This window comes from Acinonyx jubatus, chromosome B2 (genome assembly GCF_027475565.1).
Source record: "Acinonyx jubatus isolate Ajub_Pintada_27869175 chromosome B2, VMU_Ajub_asm_v1.0, whole genome shotgun sequence".
NCBI lineage: Eukaryota > Metazoa > Chordata > Mammalia > Carnivora > Felidae > Acinonyx > Acinonyx jubatus.
Window position 1 is genome coordinate 57,365,961 of NC_069385.1, and position 18,868 is coordinate 57,384,828.

General features: G+C 39.2%; 1 long non-coding RNA gene across 7 annotated transcripts in view; it reads left to right on the forward strand.

Annotated features, from left to right (window-relative positions):
- Nucleotides 1-18,868, forward strand: part of LOC106975272 (uncharacterized) — a 1,087,042-nt gene that overhangs the window by 176,302 nt on the left and 891,872 nt on the right. For all 7 annotated transcript variants that reach the window (XR_008298440.1, XR_008298437.1, XR_008298436.1 and 4 more), the window contains one exon: nt 2,943-3,063. This is a non-coding gene — a long non-coding RNA (uncharacterized LOC106975272). The remainder of the gene's footprint in view (nt 1-2,942; nt 3,064-18,868) is intronic.

Sequence of the window (18,868 nt, forward strand, 5' to 3'; positions counted from 1 at the left end):
CTTATTTTAAATGGCTGTTTTCACCAGGAAAATATATACATACTAGGAAAACATTCTTATCTACCAACCCTCCCTCCAGTTTTTAGAAGCAAAAGTTTTAAATTAAGATAATTTAAGAAGGTAAGTGTGAGTGGATAGTGAGAAATGGGGGATGATTTTTTAATGGGTGCAGAGTTTTAGTTTTGCAAATGAAAAATGTTCTGTGGGTGCATGGTGGTGATGGTAGCAAAACAATGTGAATGTGCTTAGTGTCACAGACCGTATATTAAAAGATGGCTAAAATGATAAATGTTTTGTATATTTTACCACAAGTAGAAAAGAAAAGGTCAGTGTGGGAGAGGAGGAAAGAATTGGGTTGGGCCAGGTTTGGGTGATACATTCCTGATGAGCTTGTTGGTCAACAGATCATCTCGGAGCAGGGACACCACTCACAGTTTACAAGACTGACAGCATTTTGCCCCTGCCTGTGATGTTGTTATTCCTTCAGCAGTTGCTTTTGAAGAAGATGTATTGAGGCACAGATGAAAACCTGAATTATTCCCTTTCAGTTTCTTTGTGTTTTAAAGCTATTTCAGGGCATCTTTGGAGATCTTTAGACCTGGTACTGCCACGTAGCAGAGTATTGCAAAGCTGTCTTGGCCATGTGTGGATTTAACTGACTCAGAATTCTGCATCTTAGGATTCACACTGTGAAGTTTTTTTCCTTTCCTTTCCAAAAATGTTTTGTCTTCTCAATTTCACAGGTTGATTATTTATAGCTAGAGGCATTTAGGGCTGCACCCTTAAGACACTGAAAACAGGCAAGTGACCATCTGGGGTCTCTAATATGGAACATAGATTGATTCTACCCATGAAGGGGAAAAGAGTGTCTATAGGCACAGATAGGTAAAAACACCATATCAGAGGGGCACTAGGACCAAGAAGAAGAGAGAGTGTTATAGGAATCATATAGGAAACATGTGAGGGACATGTTTATTTCATTCAGAATTCTTCCTGAGGTATCTTGCTCTGTTAATGTAACTTGAAATAGAATTTATAATCCCAGAAAATGAATTTTTTACAGCTAAAACATAACACACACACTGGTTCCTTGCTTTGAGTGGCTGATTAGAAACTGTTTGCATTTAACAGAAGTTAAAAAAAAGGCTCTAAATGAAGCTTTTGGGGGCGGGTGGAGGGAAGGCAGATTTATAAAGCTATACAAAGTCTCTTAACTCCTTAATCATTTAGACAGATAGTCAATTTTCTCAACAGAGGCCATCTTTTGCCCTTAAATTTGCAGATGGAATTGGCGATCAGGCAGTAATGCCACAATCAAATTTCTCTAAGAGAAAGTGAATAAACCCAAAATTTTTATGAAAGGAGCAAATGAAGACAAGAAAAACAAGTAAAAAAAAAATACCCATCAGATTCCCTAATCAAGTTGATCTTCCCCAGTACACAAGTATACTAGAAATCAAGGAAAGTCTTTAGGACAACTGAAATATTTTCCATATATCCACCTTTAAAGTATAATTATTAAATATTCTGTATTTCTTATTCCATATATACAAGGCATGAACACAGTTAAAACAATTGAAGTCTCATAAGTATCTCTTAGACCAAGAATTCTTCAGTGCAAGCATTTCTAAGAAATATTGGGGTGCACAAATTGCTGTTATGTCACTGAACAGATGGGACACAATATCACATCTAAGGCAGTGTGGCCAAATTATCAGTGTTACATATTTGTTTTTATACCCATTGCCATCTCTCATACTTATAATCTTAAGCAACGTGGTATTTTGGTGAGATAGTTAACTGGTGGGTTTTGTCAGGATCTACTTGTTGGTCTTTAATTAGAAAAGTCCTTCACCTGTGTTTTCAAGGGAGTCGATGTATATTTTATGAGGGAAAAAAATAGACTCTGTGTAAGTTTAAATACAGCCCAACATGGAGGCTTAAAGAGATCAGAAGAGTTTTAACTTCTGTTGGACCATGGACATTTTTGAGAATCTAGGATAATCGTAAAATTTATCACACAAACCTTAACACTTTGAGATTGTAAAAAGATGGTACCTTTTTATGGGGTCCGATGAATAACCAATTATTCCGACTTAAGAGGCATAAATAAGAATCATCCTGGGCACCGGAAAGTATATCCATTGTAAGAATTTGTTGAAAATTATGGACCCATTTCTCTGAAAACAAAAGTGCTCATGCATTCACGCTACGTGTTTTTTACATATCATTTTGCAGAGTTCACATCTTCACATTAAGAACTCTTGGATGCTGAGTAATATGTAGAATTGTCGAATCACTATATTGTACACATGAAATTAACATGTATGTTAGCTATACTGGAATTAAAAAAAAGAAAGGAGTCTTGGACTAGATGCATTCATCCAACATTTATTTGTTGTTTGTCTACTTTGTCTCAAGCACTGTTTTTATGTTGGAGGTACAGGGCTGCACTAAATTAAAATTCCTGCCTTCTTGGGATTTACATTTTATTGGGATAGACTGATAATGTGGTAGGCAGAATTCTAAAGGCGGTTCCCCAAGATTCCCATCACGTGGTTATTTAATCAAACCTGAAACTAGATCCTGCTGTGGAGGGACTTTGCCCATGTAATTAAGATTAAGGGTTTTAAATAGGGAAAACAGCCTTGATTATCCAGGTGGGCCCAAACTAATCACAGGAAGCTTGAAAGGCAGAGAACTTTCTCTGGCTGGAGTCCGTAATGGGACAGAAAAGGAAGGCGGGAGTGATGAGGCTGAAGTGATAGGTAAGGAGATTGGATGCCCAAGAAAAGCTAGACTGTCCACTCAGCTTTGAATATAAGGGGTGGAGGGACATGAGCCAAGGAGTGCAGGCAGCCTTTGGAAGCTGAGGAAGACTTTGGGCTGACATCAAAAATACATCAGTTAAATAACATCATGGAACTGAATTCTGCCAACAGCTTGAATAAATTTGGAAGCAGATTCTTAGAGTCTCCTAAGAGCCCAGCCTGCCAACACCTTGATTTCAGCCCTGGGAGACCTGGAGCAAAGAAGCCCCCTGGACTTGTGATCTACACAACTGTAAGATAAGTTTATCTTGTCTTAAGCTGTTATGTTTGTGGTAATTTGTCATGATAGCAATAGAAAACTATTACAGACAATAAACAAGAAAAATATTTGCTGGTAGGTTATGAATGCTAAGGAGTAAAAATAAAACAAAGGGAGATATTAAATGGGAGAAGGGATAGCATTTTATCTAGAATTTCCAGGGAAGGCCTTGCTAAGAAGGTGATTTTTGAGAACAGACCTAAAGGTCATGAGAGAGTTAGCTGTGAGCATATTGGGGGAAAAGCGTACCATACAGAAAGCACAGTAAGACCAAAGGCGCTGAGGCAGGAGCAGGTTGATTGTGTAAGCAGGGAGGCCGGTGTGGTTGGGGCAGAGTGAACTCAGGAAAGAGTGCAGGAGATGGGGTACAGAGAATGGGGTCAATTTTGTGAGGGCCACATAGATGCTCATGAAGATTTTGATATTTATTCTGAGTTTTAGGAGTAACAAGAGTGTTTTGAGCAAGGCAGGGAGTGCCATGATCTGACGTGTGTCTTAGCTGGGTCATTCCGGCTTCTGTTTTGAGAGTAGACTATAGGGAGGCCTGAGTAGGAAAAGGAATATTGGCTTGAAGGCTACTGCAAAAATTTAAGCAAGGGATGATGCTGGCTTGGACTTAGTTCTGGGTAGTAAGAGTTGGAGAGAAATGGTCATGTGTGATTTATTTTAGAAGTAGAGCAGGCAGGATTTAGAGCTGGTTGTCCATTTGTGGAGGATGTGTGTAAGGGGAGATGTGTTTTTCATAATGTTTGTGATAAAACAAAGATTATAGAAGGTGGCAATCAAAGGGGAAATTGTCCAGTATTTTGGAGGTTTCAAAATTATTTTATAATACACTTATTGTGTATTAATTTGGCATATTTAACTATGTGTATACGTGTCCATGGGAGAGAATCTTGAACGTCCACACTATGATTTGGTTCCCTCGGCACCTGGCCTGAAGCGCTGGCGTGAAGGGCTTTTCCGGGACTGTAAGCGTTCCTTCAGGAGAGGCGGAACCTCCGCAGACCCAGTACTGCTCCTGCAGACATTCTCAAAAGAGGACAGAGATAGGCCATTCAAATGCCTTAAAAACTGCGCACGAAGTGAGTCAGCAAGCATAGAAATGACCCAAACCATGAAACACAGACCAAGTTTTCAGAAGTTTGGCAACTTCAGTGCTGGAACGTGAGAATTTGGTGGAAATGTCAGATAGCGTGGAACTTTTTAACCTCGAAAGGTAAAATCACAGGCATGATTTAATAACTTGACCTGAGCATGGAGAACATCACAGCTTAATAAGTGGCGGCAGTTCCTCTGTGTACCCGCAGGAGATAACCCTGGGGATCTGGGTCAGCTAGGAGGCAGAGCTTCCTGGCAGCAAGGATTATTAAATAATGGAAGGAGTGCCTGAGGAGTCTCTGGAGGCATTTTCCTTCAAACACCTGAGGGACAGAAATTCTGGCGAGATGGTGCTGGATCTCTCCACAAGATGGCAATCGTGGGTTGACTCCAGTTTTTGTTTTCTTTTGATAAAAATATCTACAAAGTTTACACTTTGGCAGGAAAAAATAAAAAACTGTGACTTATGTTTCAGTGTCCTATTTTGTATTATATTATCTATGGATGAGTTATATTTCCCCAAACCTCCATTTCTACTTAGGGATTTTTAAAAACATATTATCCTGTAAGGCCAAGGGAGGCATGTTGTAATATTAGGGTGGCAAGTATCCCTCCCTGCCTTCACATGCCAACACTGGAACATTCATCTTCCTCACAGAAAGCTTGAACAAATGAGTTTCACATGCCTTAGAAGCCTTAACTGAGGTCCTGTTTGAAACTTGATAACCTAGAATAAAGTCAGTTAGAAACTTGGATGTTTATTCAAACAGTAAGAAATTAGGATTTAGGTCAAGGGATGTGGAAATAGTATGTTTTATTAAATGCTCTCAAAGAGTCGGTGTTTAAGAGTCGGTCTCAAAGAGTCGGTGTTTAAGCATTTTAGTTCTTCACATTTGAGATGGAATGGCTCTGATTTAGAATTTGCAGGAGAAAGCTTTTTTTTTTTTTTAATTATTTAATACTTCCCCCTCATATAGGGGTTACACAGTTTCATGTATTTAGGGAGTAGTTCTTGCAACCTGATTCATCTATAATACCTTTATTCTCTGTTTTGTACCTCTGTTTTGCCTGATGGTGAAAAACAGAACAAAATGTCAGTTATTGGTATATTCTATCAGTTCAGAATTTTCTCTCTTCTTCCTGGAATTAGTTCTGGGGTGTCAAAACAACATCAGAGAGGATATCTGGTTCCTGGAACTTGTGCGTATTGTTTCTCTAACATGAACATTGATGCATTTGGGCCTGGGGGTGTGGCCAGCCCTCCATGTTGGCCTCCAGGGAAAAGTCATGGTTCCTGCCATTTCTCTAATCACACAGCATCCCCTCATTGAAACCATAAGGCTTATTAGGTCAGCCAGCTTGTTCGTAAGCTTCTCTTTCTCAGCTAACTTCCTTTTTCATTGAAAATCTGGATTCTCTTCCATGTTCTTAAAGGGTACTCGTTAGGTCAGGCGTGTTCTGCTTGAACACAGCTCACCGTAGTGGCTATTCTGGCACTGCTATTTTGCAGTCAGTACAGTTGCTGGGGGTGGGGGAGGGTGGGTACTATGTGTGTTGCAGCTGACGGGGATTTGGGTCCTGCCTTTGTAACCTCCCCTGAGGACTGGCGATTTCTGACCTCCATAACACAGATCTCTGTGATGTTTTCTTTTTCTCCATCTCTTTACCTGTGCCCTTCACTGCATGACCTAGAATCCCCACTGCCACATCTGTACATCTGTTTCAGCTCCTGGCTCGTCAATACAAATCTGGAAAATTGTATGGGGAGGAGGTGTTTAAATTGGTTTGCCTTCCTTAATGGATCTGGAAAATGGTGAATCGCTGCTAACGCAGGACACTTGGGGTGGTGGAGAACGGACTATGTTATTGTTTGTGGCTAAGAGACACTGACCAGTCCAGCATCCTTCAGTTCCTAGTTGTATGACCTTGGATGACTAAAAAATAAACTTGATGTCAATTTCTGATGCATAAATGTATGACATAAGATCTTTTTCCTGTTTAATTTAAAATAATTATGTGTAGGTAAAAACCTAAATTAAGAGAAAAAACTCTAAAAACTGGGTTTCCATTATTCCTTAAGGTAGTTTATATACAAACTCCACAGCTTGAAAGAGGCATGTAAAATTTGGTCATTAAAAAAAATTAATGTTTATTTATTTTTTGGTGGCAGGGGAGGGGCAGAGAGAGATGGAGACAGAATCTGAAACAGGTCCAGGCTCTGATCTGTCAGCACAGAGCCCGATGGGGGGTCGAACTCAACAGCTGGGATAGCATGACCTAAGATGAAGTCAGATGCTTAACCGAATGAGCCACCCAGGCACCCACAAATTTGCTCACTTAAAAAAATTTTTTTAATGTTTATTTTTGAGAGAGACACAGAGTGCAAGTGGGGGGGAGGATCAGGGAGGGAGACACAGAATCTGAAGTAGGCTCCAGGCTCTGAGCTGTCAGCACAGAGCCCAATGAGAGGCTGGAACTCACGAACAATGAGATCAGACCTTAGCCGAAGTTGGACACTTAACCGACTGAGCTGCCCACGTGCCCCCAAATTTGCTCATTTTTTTATTAAAAAATTGTTAATGTTTATTCATTTTTGAGAGACAGAGGAACACAGAGCATGAGCAGGGAAGGGGCAGAGAGAGAAGGAGACACAGAATCTGAAGCAGGCTCCAGGCTCTGAGCTATCAGCACAGAGCCTGACTCAGGGCTTGAACTCATGAACTGCAAGATCATGACCTGAGCCGAAGTCGGACATCCAACCAACTGAGCCACCCAGGCGCCCCACAAATTTGCTAAATTTTAATGGCCTCACAACAAGAATTGTGTGTAAAAATCAAGTCTTTTCTATATTCTCCAACTGAAATTGTCATAAAATTATGTTAAGCAATATTCTTTTCAGTACATCTGGGCATATGATTAAATTCTTCTTTAATTAGATTTTTAAAAAGAGAATAAAGAAGGAAACAGGGATCAATTCAGGCAGAATGAGGGGACAAATGATATCAGAAACCATAAATGAAATTGTTACAGATGGCACTATAGATGTTGAGAGGGTTCTCGATATAAATATTTAAGTGTACTTGAATTTCACATGGCTAATAATACATTAGTATAGTCAAAATTATATATTGCAAACAGCACTTATGTGCATAACAACCCAGTGCTCCTGTAACACAGTATTCGGTACAAAAACTTTCTTTCGGTGTAAAATGTCAACTTAGGTTTCATGAAGTGTGCCAAAGAGGAGTTCCACGTGTGCTTTGTAATATGTGAGTTTCGCCCGCAGCTACTTTCCCACAGTGCTACTGCATCGCATGTGTCCTCGCCTCTGTGTGAGGGAAATGACACCGCAGCAGTTAGGGGGAGAGTCACCTGCCCAGCTCGACACAAGCACCAGCTCCACAGGGTTTCACTGGAACATTTATAGAGTTTTAGATAGTGGCTACCGCCAGCGCTCTGAAGATAATTATAATAAGTGAATTTTGTCTGGAAGCCAAGGAAAGAATCTATCTTGGCATTGAGATAAAAGACGATGACTTTATTGTTTTACCAGCCAGTGCACTTGCAGTTGGAATCTGTGGACGCAGTAGGGGATGGAAATCGTGCTCTCCCTCCCATGCCTTTCTGAACCCAGAACAAAGCAATTACATTTTTAGAGGAAACCATTTAGAGGACAACCGATTTCACTGCAAGCCTCCTGGAATCCAGCAGCTTAACATGGCTCTGGTTGGAATGACATCTCTAAAATTGTATCTCTGCTGCTGTGTGACTCCTAGTGTTTACTAAAATTTTGTGGCAGAAACCATATGACTTAGTGCCTACTGTGTGCATCCCCTGTGGTGGGTTGTCGCCTTCCTGGTGTGCGGCTGCACCGTGGGAGGAAGCCAGCCTTGAAGTGGGCTCCTCCAACAGACAGGAGGAGTGTGGGGAAAGAAATTTCCTCACAACAGCAGAGGGGACAAGGGGCTAAACTGATTATATGACCCTGATTGTCCAGTGTGACCCTTCTGAAACAAGACTTTTCATTCTTTGAGCAAAAGGGTAATTTTACCAGATGTAAATTTTTTTTTTTCACTGCAAAGCTGGTCAAGGAATGACATAGAAGTAGTTCTGAAGTAAATTCTGATGGCTTAATTGAAGCTAATGCAATATTCAATTGTCATGCATTATCAGTCTCAGTAGTACTGTTGCTTTGTTCCAACTCGCAGTGCAAATAACTTGTTGAGAGTGGAGGCATAAATGCGATGTGAAAGTTCCTGTAACAGCAGCTTCCTATTGATTTGGAAGCAAGTATTGTGGCTTGTTGTTGTTGTTGTTGTTGTTTGGCTATGTATAAAACCTACATTTTCGGGGCAATGGGAATCATTTAGATATTACTACGGCATCAGGTATTTGAGTGTCTGAAAATTTGGCTGTTGCTTCAATTTATGTAAGTTAGATCTTTTTCACATTGATTTGTTTTATAATCGTGGGTTATTGCTTGGGTACTCAGTCTTGAAGTAATGTTAGCTTCTGAATTTAATAAAACTTACAATAAAATATAGGCAACAATATATTTTGAAGTTTGATGATCTTTTTGGTGCTCTTTTTGACAAATCTAAATGTCAGGCCAGTTGAAATCTCTTCATGGGTGACCATTGATGACTGCTCTTGCCGTAGTGCCTATTTCAGTCAATGCAGAGTGCTTGTTTGCTGCTAATATGAGAAGCCACTCAACTGAGAGACCATACACTGGCCTCAGGTTTGGGCAGGGAAGAGCACCCTGGTTCTCATGCTTGTGAACATGCTTGTGGGTTTTTGTTTGTCAGGTATATTCACTAGCCTCCTTCATGACTTACAGGTGGATTTAGTAAGTATCTCTGAGAGTTATAATATTTCCATCAGCTAGTTCAGGAAATCTATGGTAACATGTTGTAAAAGGTATGACTTAAAGTCTTTAAAAATCTTGTCTTGACATTTTATGTGGCACAATGGGAAGTGAAGTAAATGGAATCCTAACATCGTGCTTTCCTGGGTGTTGGGAAGGAATCAAACAGTACACATACTTTTCATACATATTTTCCTCTTACTGGATAAGACACTTAGAGATACAGCTTGCTTGCTTTGCTTTTCTTTGCTTTTCCTTGCTTTCCTTTCCTTTCCTTTAACACTGAGTATGTATGTTTTTTCTGAGAGCAGATCTTGATGGTAAGAAAGACTCAGGTAGTCAGGGGGAAGGGAAGACCAAGGAACAGAGAAGAAATGACTGAGGTGCAAAGAGCATATTGGTTAACTTCTGGGGCTGTATGTAATAAATAGTCTCCAACTTCCAAAGAGGCTGTGTACCAAAGCAGTGGAAGTGAGTTGTTTGAAACTCAATTTTCAATGGAATGGTATTGTATGTTATCAGGGATGACCCCTCTGAAGAGTTGACATTTACATTTGGCCCTGAAGGAAGAGAAGGAAGAAGTCATTCAAAGATTAAGAGGGAAAGCACATCTCAGGCAGAGACAAGAGCCTGTACTAAAAGGTTGGAAGTATGAAAACTCTCAGTATGCCCACAGAGCTGAAAGGAGCTCACTGTGGTTGGGGGGGGTGTGATATGGAGGAACAGCCGGTGAATTGGAGAAGGAGGCAGATTCTGGGTTATACAGGAAGTTTGGATTTTATTCTGTGTTTAGCAGGTGGTTTTGAGCAGAGGAGCCATTTGGTTTAAATGTGTTTTGATAACTCCTAGAACCTGGGGGGTAAAGTTAAGACTATTTTATGTACAACATTTCATATTGCTGAGGCTATTTTATTTGTGATCTGGATGTGGGAATCTGGGTGTTGCCTATTTAAAGATGGAATTTAATGCCATGGGAATGGATGTGATCACTTAGGATCAGAGGATAAGAAGAAGAGAAGATGAATGACATCAAGAGAATATGGTCACAGAAGCATAGTTCCAGGAAAGAAATATCTAACTGAATCCAATTGTGAGAGGTCAAATGACAGGGGCTGCCACTTAACCAACATGGAAGCTATAAGCAACCTTGCACAGAGCAGTCTCAGTGATCTGGGGAGATGTCAGTCAGGTTGGGGTGGGTTGAAGATATATTCAGAAGAGTAATTCTTTAAAGAATTATTCTTAGGAAGGGAAACAGGGAAAGGATGTTAGCTGTGAGACATTTGAAGTCAAAAGAAAGTTTCTTCTTTGTGTAGTAGTGAAGGTATTAGAGCAATGCCATTGGGAATGATTGGAGAGGCAGATGTTTATGAAGCAGGAGAGAGGAGATACAAAGAAACAAAAGTTGAGAAGATGAATGGATCACACAGGTGCCTCTGGTTCAGTAGAACCCATTCCTGCTGGAGCAGGCAGAAAAGGACTTTCTTAATAGGCATTAAAGCCCTCCCAGAATCAGACTTGGAGACCATCCCTCCAAAGAACGACCTTCCAACCATCCTGAGGAGCTTCTGTAGTGAGATCCCACCCTGTCCCCTCTTGCTGCTTGCTGTTGGGCCTACGCCCACACGCTGAATCACTGTCTCTAATGCCTCTGAAAGCCAGATGCTTCTGATGTCATCTTCAACAAAATGAAACAGGGTTTCTGCTTCCTGTCTGCTGTCTTCCAAATTGAAGTGAACCTGGTGGTTAACTTGGAGGTGACAGAAGGCCCATGCCTAACAAACCTGGGGGTGACCCCACATGCACATGCCTTGTTTGACCTTTGCTGCTACTACACAGTCTACTTTCAGATGATCTGGCAACACAAACACAGCATGGGTCTTTGCCAAAGCAACAGGCATTTCTACAAGACTAACAGCATGAGAGAAGACCAGACTCAAATGGCAAAAGTCAGAGGTACCCTTCAGAGGTGAGTGCGTTAGCAGGAATGATGTGTTTTCTAGACTGTGTATGGAGAACTTTTTGGAATGACTTCTATTTTTTGTCACTGGTAGACCAGAGTGGGGAAAATGCTCATGTTACTTTGTCTGGTTTAGTTTGCAGATTATTCATATATTAAGAGTGAATGAGATCCAATTAAAGAACCCAAATTAATTAGCTTTTATATGTGGATATTGTCTTTGGAATATCTGTTTAACACTGTCAAAATGATTTAATTCTTTCTTAAAACAGATTTATTTTTTTTTTCTTTTTTGGTGTTGAGCTCTGAAGCCTTTGGTGTTCAGTAGTGTGTAATGATCCCCCCCATATAATAGGAGAAAATTGAGTTTCATGTATATATGCTTACTTTCTTGAAAGTCTTTTTATGTGTTGTTAAAAACAAGTTAAATGAAAAACTTAAATGTTTAAAAACACCCAGTTCTGTAAATGTTTAATATAACTATAATTTTGAATACCATGAACATGTTTTATAGTCAGTAATTGTGGTATTAAATCAGCATAAGTTCTATAGGTTTGCTTTCATCAAAATGTCTTTGAATGTTTAAAACTAATCTGCTGAGGCATGATTTCATAACTGTATAAGATTCGGTGACCTGCAGTGTGAAATATTCAGATGACAGCCCCTGTCAGTGTTTTGGAGGGTGTTTGATTTCAAGGAAATGTCATGGCTCCCATGTTTTGCCATGGCTGGAGTAGAAGGGGTTGTTGGAAAACTCTGTGGAAAACTCTATGGAATCTTCTTCTTCCAAAAAGCACAGAAAGTACCTGGGAGATCATGGTGTCTTTAGCAGAAAACACATGCTTGAATAGTGAGTACTCTCAACAGTGAGGGTGCAGTAGGATTAAGCCAGAGATATAAGGTGCTCATAGTTAGCCAACAAAGCAGGCAGCCAAAATATTTCAAAACACATTTATGTGTTTGCAAAACTCAATTTATTTCTGTATTTAAAGAATATATTAATTTATAGATACAAAAATTAATGACTTTGTATAAGAAGGGCCCTGAATGAACAAGGCAATATTTCAGTATAGAAGAGCAGGGGATAAGAATATTGTGGGATTTTGGATTTTAAATAAGAGAAATCTAGACTAGATAAGCAGAGAGTTTATAGCTCAAAGTGAAAAAAAAAATACTTTGCCAGTGTCTAAAAAGGAGGAACTGGAAGTTCATCTTAGATGCCACAGAACAGTATTCTCTAATGTATTTATTTAACAATAGTTACTAAGCACATCTTTGCAAGGTGAACAAAACAGATCATGTCTTGTTCTCATGGAGCTTACATTCTGTCAGGAGAGGACAATTATTAAGTATTGTGATAAGAATTTTGAGAGAGTAAGCTAGCCAGTATAGAATGAATATGTACCAGAGACTGCTACATATTTTGCTTGACTCCTGAATGGTGTGTTTAATTAAGGATGGCTGGTGGCCATGCTGCCCAGGAGAGAATAGGGATTAAAAGAAAGAATGCTTCTTTTTCCAGTGTTGACCTGTGTGCTAAGGGGATATTCATACTCTTTCCAGCAGAGCTAATGTTTTAGTCTCCCTCTTTGTTGCCACTCCCTGCTCAACCATGATGCATTTGAAGAAGGAGAAATGGGAGGAAAAGACAGGTGAGAACAAAACCAGACTTGGGAATTAAAAGTCTAGAGTAACCAAAGATGAATTTGATTTTGTTTCTCATTATTTTTTCTTTTATTATAAAATATGATTTAAATTTTAATCCAGATGTGTAGATTTTCTTGGATCTCTCATCTTTGGATGACCTTACCTTATTCATAATTTCTATTCTAAATGTCCTTACAAGTACTGTGAGCAAATTTCTTGAATTTACTCATAGTGTCTTTAACAAAAGTTACGGTAGCTTACCCCTTTAAGTTCACTCATTCATCAGACATGCCAAGTGGCAGGTGCTGTGCTAGACCCTCAGTGTACAAAGGTGACTAATACAAAGATGACTTTTGGAAATTCCTTTAAGCAGAGTTCACTGAGAAAAACAAGTTAGAGCATAATGGGACAATGGACTTGATAGTACAATGTTATTATAGAAGCAAGGAGTAGGAAATGCTTAACTTTTTTTGTGACTGGTATTGACCCAGAATTACAAACATGCTTTGGTCTTCATAGGAAAGTAAATGAGAGAGGAGAGAACACTGGGTAGAGAGAATTTCAGCTCGGTCTGCATGCTGGTCAGTGCTCAATCCATCCCTCAATTTCCTCTTGTAGGCTCTGTATTACAGTGGGAGGGCTGGGTGTGCTGTTCCTTGTCTCCTGGGCATTCTGGTTCCGGCTGGCTTTGGCTAATGGGAGACACTTGGGGAATGAGATGGGGGAAGCTGAGGCAGAAATGAATATCTTTCCTTTTCTCCAACTCTGCTTCAGGCAGTGTCTCTGGCAGTAGCTGCATCTCTTTTCCGGCTTCAGTTCCTACAAGTCTACCCCTTCTTCCCCAGTCTCAGTTTCAGGGTGAACTGCTTTATGGCTCCAGCCCTTGCTGGATGGCTTTCACTTCTGCATTCTGGTGATGCTACCTCTCTTTCTGTGTCTACAGCTGTAGGGGTAATAGTCTTAATGCAGTTGTTATTCTTTGGGTTGCCTCTTCATCCCGTTTGGCTTCTTAACTTTTATTACTGGGTAACTAATTGCCTATATTAAATTTCCTCTGTGGAAATGCCTAGAGTAGTGACTAATAGAGTAACAAATGCTATGTTCAAAGCACTCTGCTTTTCTGATGAGTACAGACAATATTCTAGGTCTGAAAGAATGAACCTTCTAAAGAGGCTCTGCCTTTGGTAGAACATTTTGAGCAGGTTTATTTCTGCATCTTTAGAACAGCCTTCCTGATTTTTCCTAGTGCATCTTCATCAATTCCTGCGGCTCTGTCCTCAAAATGTATTTAGACCATGTTGCTTTTGCTTACCTTTCCTAAAATATTACTTCATGATTGCATTCCCTGCTGACACTGGCCCCATATTTATTTTAGCTGGCTGGAACTTTGATGATCTGCCCCCCTCCCTTCCTGGTCTCTGACCATAGTTGTCTTTCACCTTTGGTGTTCTCAGTGATTGTATTAATATTTGGCTGAAAGCCTTCCTGCCTCTCTATTGGTCACAAGTTTTGACACAGTAAAAACAAAATACTACTTTATGACCTCATGAGTCACTCCATGAAAACCTGCCTATATTGCAATCCATTTTGCAGCCATTCTAATGAACTATTATAAAGTTAGAGTGGAAGGAACCCAGAGCAAGCTTGAGTTGTTTTCCTGGAACTGATATAGGATAGGGACAGGAAAGGATAGAATCATAATACTTGCCCTCCCATCTCACTGAATTGTTTAGAAGGCCAAAAGATAGATGAATAGTATAATAATACTCAACTCTTTAAGTACAGTATTAAAGTCTTACAACAATTCTGTGAGGTAGTTGTAATTCCAGGTGAGAGAACTCCAGCTGAGAAGGGACAAGTGACTTCTCCAAGGTCATATATGAAATAAATAGATGTGGAATATCTGGAATTTCCACCCTATTTGCCTTAAATACTCATTTTTTTTCCTACTCTACCTGGATGTTTCTGGAATGTGAAAAGATTATTCATCAAAGTATTTTAGGGGAAAAGATGTGTTATGTACTACACAAATTCTGGAGCATAGCGGTAGACGTTATCATCCTTCTTTGAATTAAGGCTGTCACATACCAGAGAAAATAACCAACAGATTAATTGTCCTCTCTAAACAGCTGGCATACTTAACCATCTGAACTATTTCCTGAGTGAAAGCATTTTATTTTTTAATAATCTATGTCATATCATTGGCTTTGGCTGTGCAGTCTTTCTTCTTGGATCTTTAGCTATTGACCCTAGTGAGAGCAGAAGTCCATTTGATCTCTTGAGCCTGCACACAGATCCACAGTGCTGTGAACAAAGAGCAAAGCATGCAATAAACTGTGTTAGGTGACAGTTCTCTGCAAATCAGGATAATCTAGCTGTCGGCTCTTTGCTTTAAGGGTTCAATGAAATGCATTGGCTTAAGTTTTGCTTTTGTTGTATCACAAAAAGGACACTATGAACTTTCAAAGACATGCTAAAACAGTCATTCAAACCTTTTCCCATATTTTACTGCATTTTGAGTGTTCTGAAAACATGTTATGTTGCATTTTGACTATCATTATTCTTCCCGTTATGTTTATTGCTGTTCATTCAGATTATAGTTTCAAGCTGAAGAGCACCACACTGTTAGCGTGTAGACGTTAAAAGAAGGGATATTTTTCTTCACTAGCTTTCTGACATTGTTGAAAATTCTCATGCTGTCTCTCTTTCTTGAATGTGCAGAGAAATGAATAAAGATAATTTAGCGAAAAATTATAAAAAGTATTGAGTTTATCGGTGGCAGTGCACTGTCAAAAAACACCTGCCTATTTTAGGGCAATGAAGAGAAGCCTGTTTGTCAGCTTAGCTTGATGAGAGCACTCTGCTTCTTCATTTTGCAGGGAGGGAAACAGCTGTAGTTTCTGGGGCTCCATAATAAAACATTGATTTCATTCGGGCATTTATTAGCTACCAATGACAAAATTGCAAGTCTCTTGGCTACATATTTCTTTCTCTTTTGTCTTTTTTTTGTAATAAGATGAGAAGGGTGGAAACATAATTATTACCATTTTCCAGTCCTATTCATCTTTAGGAATTTCATCAGAGAATTTGCTATTAAATTTTTATGCAGTAGAGTTCTTCTGGAGCAGTGCAAAGTGGGCAGTGGAAGGGAGCTATGTGGAAATGGGGCATCGACCATTGATTTTCTAATTCCTTTGAATTGTCCTGGATGTTTCACTTAGACCTACCTTGTACATTTTGATTTATGTTCACAGGTAACTGAAGTAATCATTGAAGCTGGAGTGTTTGTTGGCCAATCCTAGCCAACTTGATGGCAAGTGTTCCTGGAACAGTAGATTTCCAGCTGCTGCACTGGAAATAGAGAAATGACAAAAGGCAGTGCTAATCTAGAGGAGAAAGAGGAAACTAGTAAGAAACTGCATTTCTGGAGTGGTTGCTCAGAGATTAACAAAGAAGGCCTCTACCAGGAGCAGATAGTAGTCTAGCACAGGGGTTATCAAACTATTTCTGTAAGGGCCAAATCATGTTTAAAAAGGGGTGGGGGATGCTTTGCGGGCCATAGGTCTCGGTTTCAACTATTCAACTTTACCATTGTAGAATGAAAGCAGCTGTAGACAGCATATAAGTGAAATGGTTGTATCTTTGGCAAATTAGTAGATTTCAGGTTTGTGTTGTTGTTTGTTAAACATTTCTATAAACTTAAGAGTATTTCTAAGGTTGTGGAGGTGGAGAGGACAGTGCCTGACTAATATAATTCCCCACTCCAAGTATTTTGACTGGAGATTTGGCAGAAATCATGCTATCTCCTACAGCGTGAGTGACCTGGGTCATTAGAACAATATGAAAGCTATAGACATTTATTTTTAGAGTATCCTGTTTATAGTACATTCATTAATATGCAGTTACTTCCAAAATGACTTTCCTACCTTTAGTCTCTGTCTTCTTGATGTCTCTTACTTTGTTCCCAGGTTTTGAGAATCATTCTTATTAGATCACTACCCTATTTTAACCTTTAATATATCCTCATTGCTTATAGAATAAAATACTTTCTTCAGTCTGTCATTCAGAGACTTCTGCAACTTGAATCCAACCTGTCTTCCCAGCTTTATCCTTAACTTTACCCTTTATAAGTTGTTGCCACCAAGTGATTTTTTGCTACACCCAAGCATATCCTGACCTTGGTATTTCTAGGTGGTTATCAGGCTGGTCCCTCTGTCCCTTCTGCTTGATCTATCTTTGAAAAGTCTACCTGTATTCTTAGTCTCCAAAGAAGGTAATGACACAGTGCCACATGTAATTATAACTAATTACTAAAAAAATTAGGTAAGTTAGCTTTTCTTTGCAAATATATAAAATTTAGGCTTTTATTTAATAATAAAACTGGAGAGCTCAAAATTATAGCAATTTAGAGTGTCAAATTTGGCCCAATTGAGCTGAGAAGGTATAATAAAGATATCATACCAATTTGAGCAAATTGCTGTTTTTATCTGTTAATACTTTTCCAATGTGAAACCACCCCCGTGTGAAGACTAGTAGCTCTCCTCCATAAGTTATGCAGACTGTGGAATGATGCACTATTACTGGTGTTTTCAGTTTAAATAGTAATAATTATATCTAAGATATAGTTGTATCAGATAGCAATAACATAAAGAGCTACTAACATGCAGGCCTGCCACCAAATAACACTTTATTTCAACAAAATAAATCTGGGTTAATGATGGAATCCTTTCTCCTCTCATTTCTAAATAGCCTAAACATGCAAATAAACTAATCCCAAAGAACAAAATGTTAGCAATGAACTTCAATGCCTCTCGTAACTCATAAAATCCCTTCCTACTTAGCTAATGTATTTTGATTTTTCAATCCGTATATTACTAAAGTCACTACTAAAATTCATATTCTACACAAGCTATATTTCTGTGTGGGACATTCCTACCCATTAAAATCAGCATGCAGTCCATGGGATAGCTAGCAAAAAGCAAGCTCTGTGTTGTATCTGTTTCCTCCTCTTTCCAGATGTTCCTGCAAAGAACAATATCTATTTCACAATTGTTTTATGTATGAAATGAGATCACTTATGCACAGGGATTAGAATAATAGATGGATATCATCTAGTATAGACTCAAGATAATGTACCTAGAAATACTTCAACAGAATATAGTAGCTGTAATAAAACAATAAAACAGTTCCTATTTCCACATCAATTCAAAACCAATACAACAGCTTTCATAAAACTAAGTTAACTTTAGCGTTTTGAGACCTACGGCCTTAGCCTATACATTGTCATTCCTAGAATACCCTGGTAGCTTGGGTCAAAGGAAACATACTGCTTTGACTCCAAAGAACCTGGAAACGTTCCATCCCTCTGCAGCTAATAAGTACAGATGAAAGGCTGGGGAAGCTGTAACTCTCTGAATCTTGTAATTGAGTATTACCAGCCTATTCACTTTGTTGGCAGGACTTGATTTAGAGGTGAGAAAATTTGTTTAAAATAACACTTTGTTCGTACAAACCAAAGAAGGTGTATTGTATAATCCTATTTTCCAATATTCCACCCAGGGAGAGTCAAAGGCAGTAATTTGGAAGGAGACCATGAAACAGAGATGAGTAAACTGTTAAGCATAAGTTAATCAGCATCTGTCATTGGGAAGAACACTTGAGAGAGGGGAGGAAGAACCGAGAGAACTAAAACATGGTGAACTAGAAATGGGTGGGGACAGGTGACAGATGGTAGGATTCCCAGTGAAATTTAAATATGTTTATTCTACCTTACTACAGATGGGTCCTTTCTGATGCTCTGTGTACAGAATGCTGGAGTATCAGTGCCCCAGGCTATTGTTCCCATGACACAGTTCAACTGGTCTAACTCAGGTCTGTGTTTACTTCTGTAACTATAGTGAGGATGGAGGGTGAAGTAATATTAAAAAGATTGTCACAGATCCACTCTGTGTGAAGGTGGCAATTTTGGAGAAGAGGTTCATTTTGATATGAGTATAGGCCTCAAAATATTTCTCCCAAATTCTTCATTTAGAATAGTGACTAGCACATAGAAATGCTTGTTGAAATTACTTGATTTCTAATAATTTCCCTCATTTTGGAATGCATGCAACTTAATAGTATGAAACTAATAGTTTTGAAATCCTTCCTGTAGCTTTCAATTTAGCCTGTTAAGCATATATGACATGTAGAGTAATCTTCAAGGG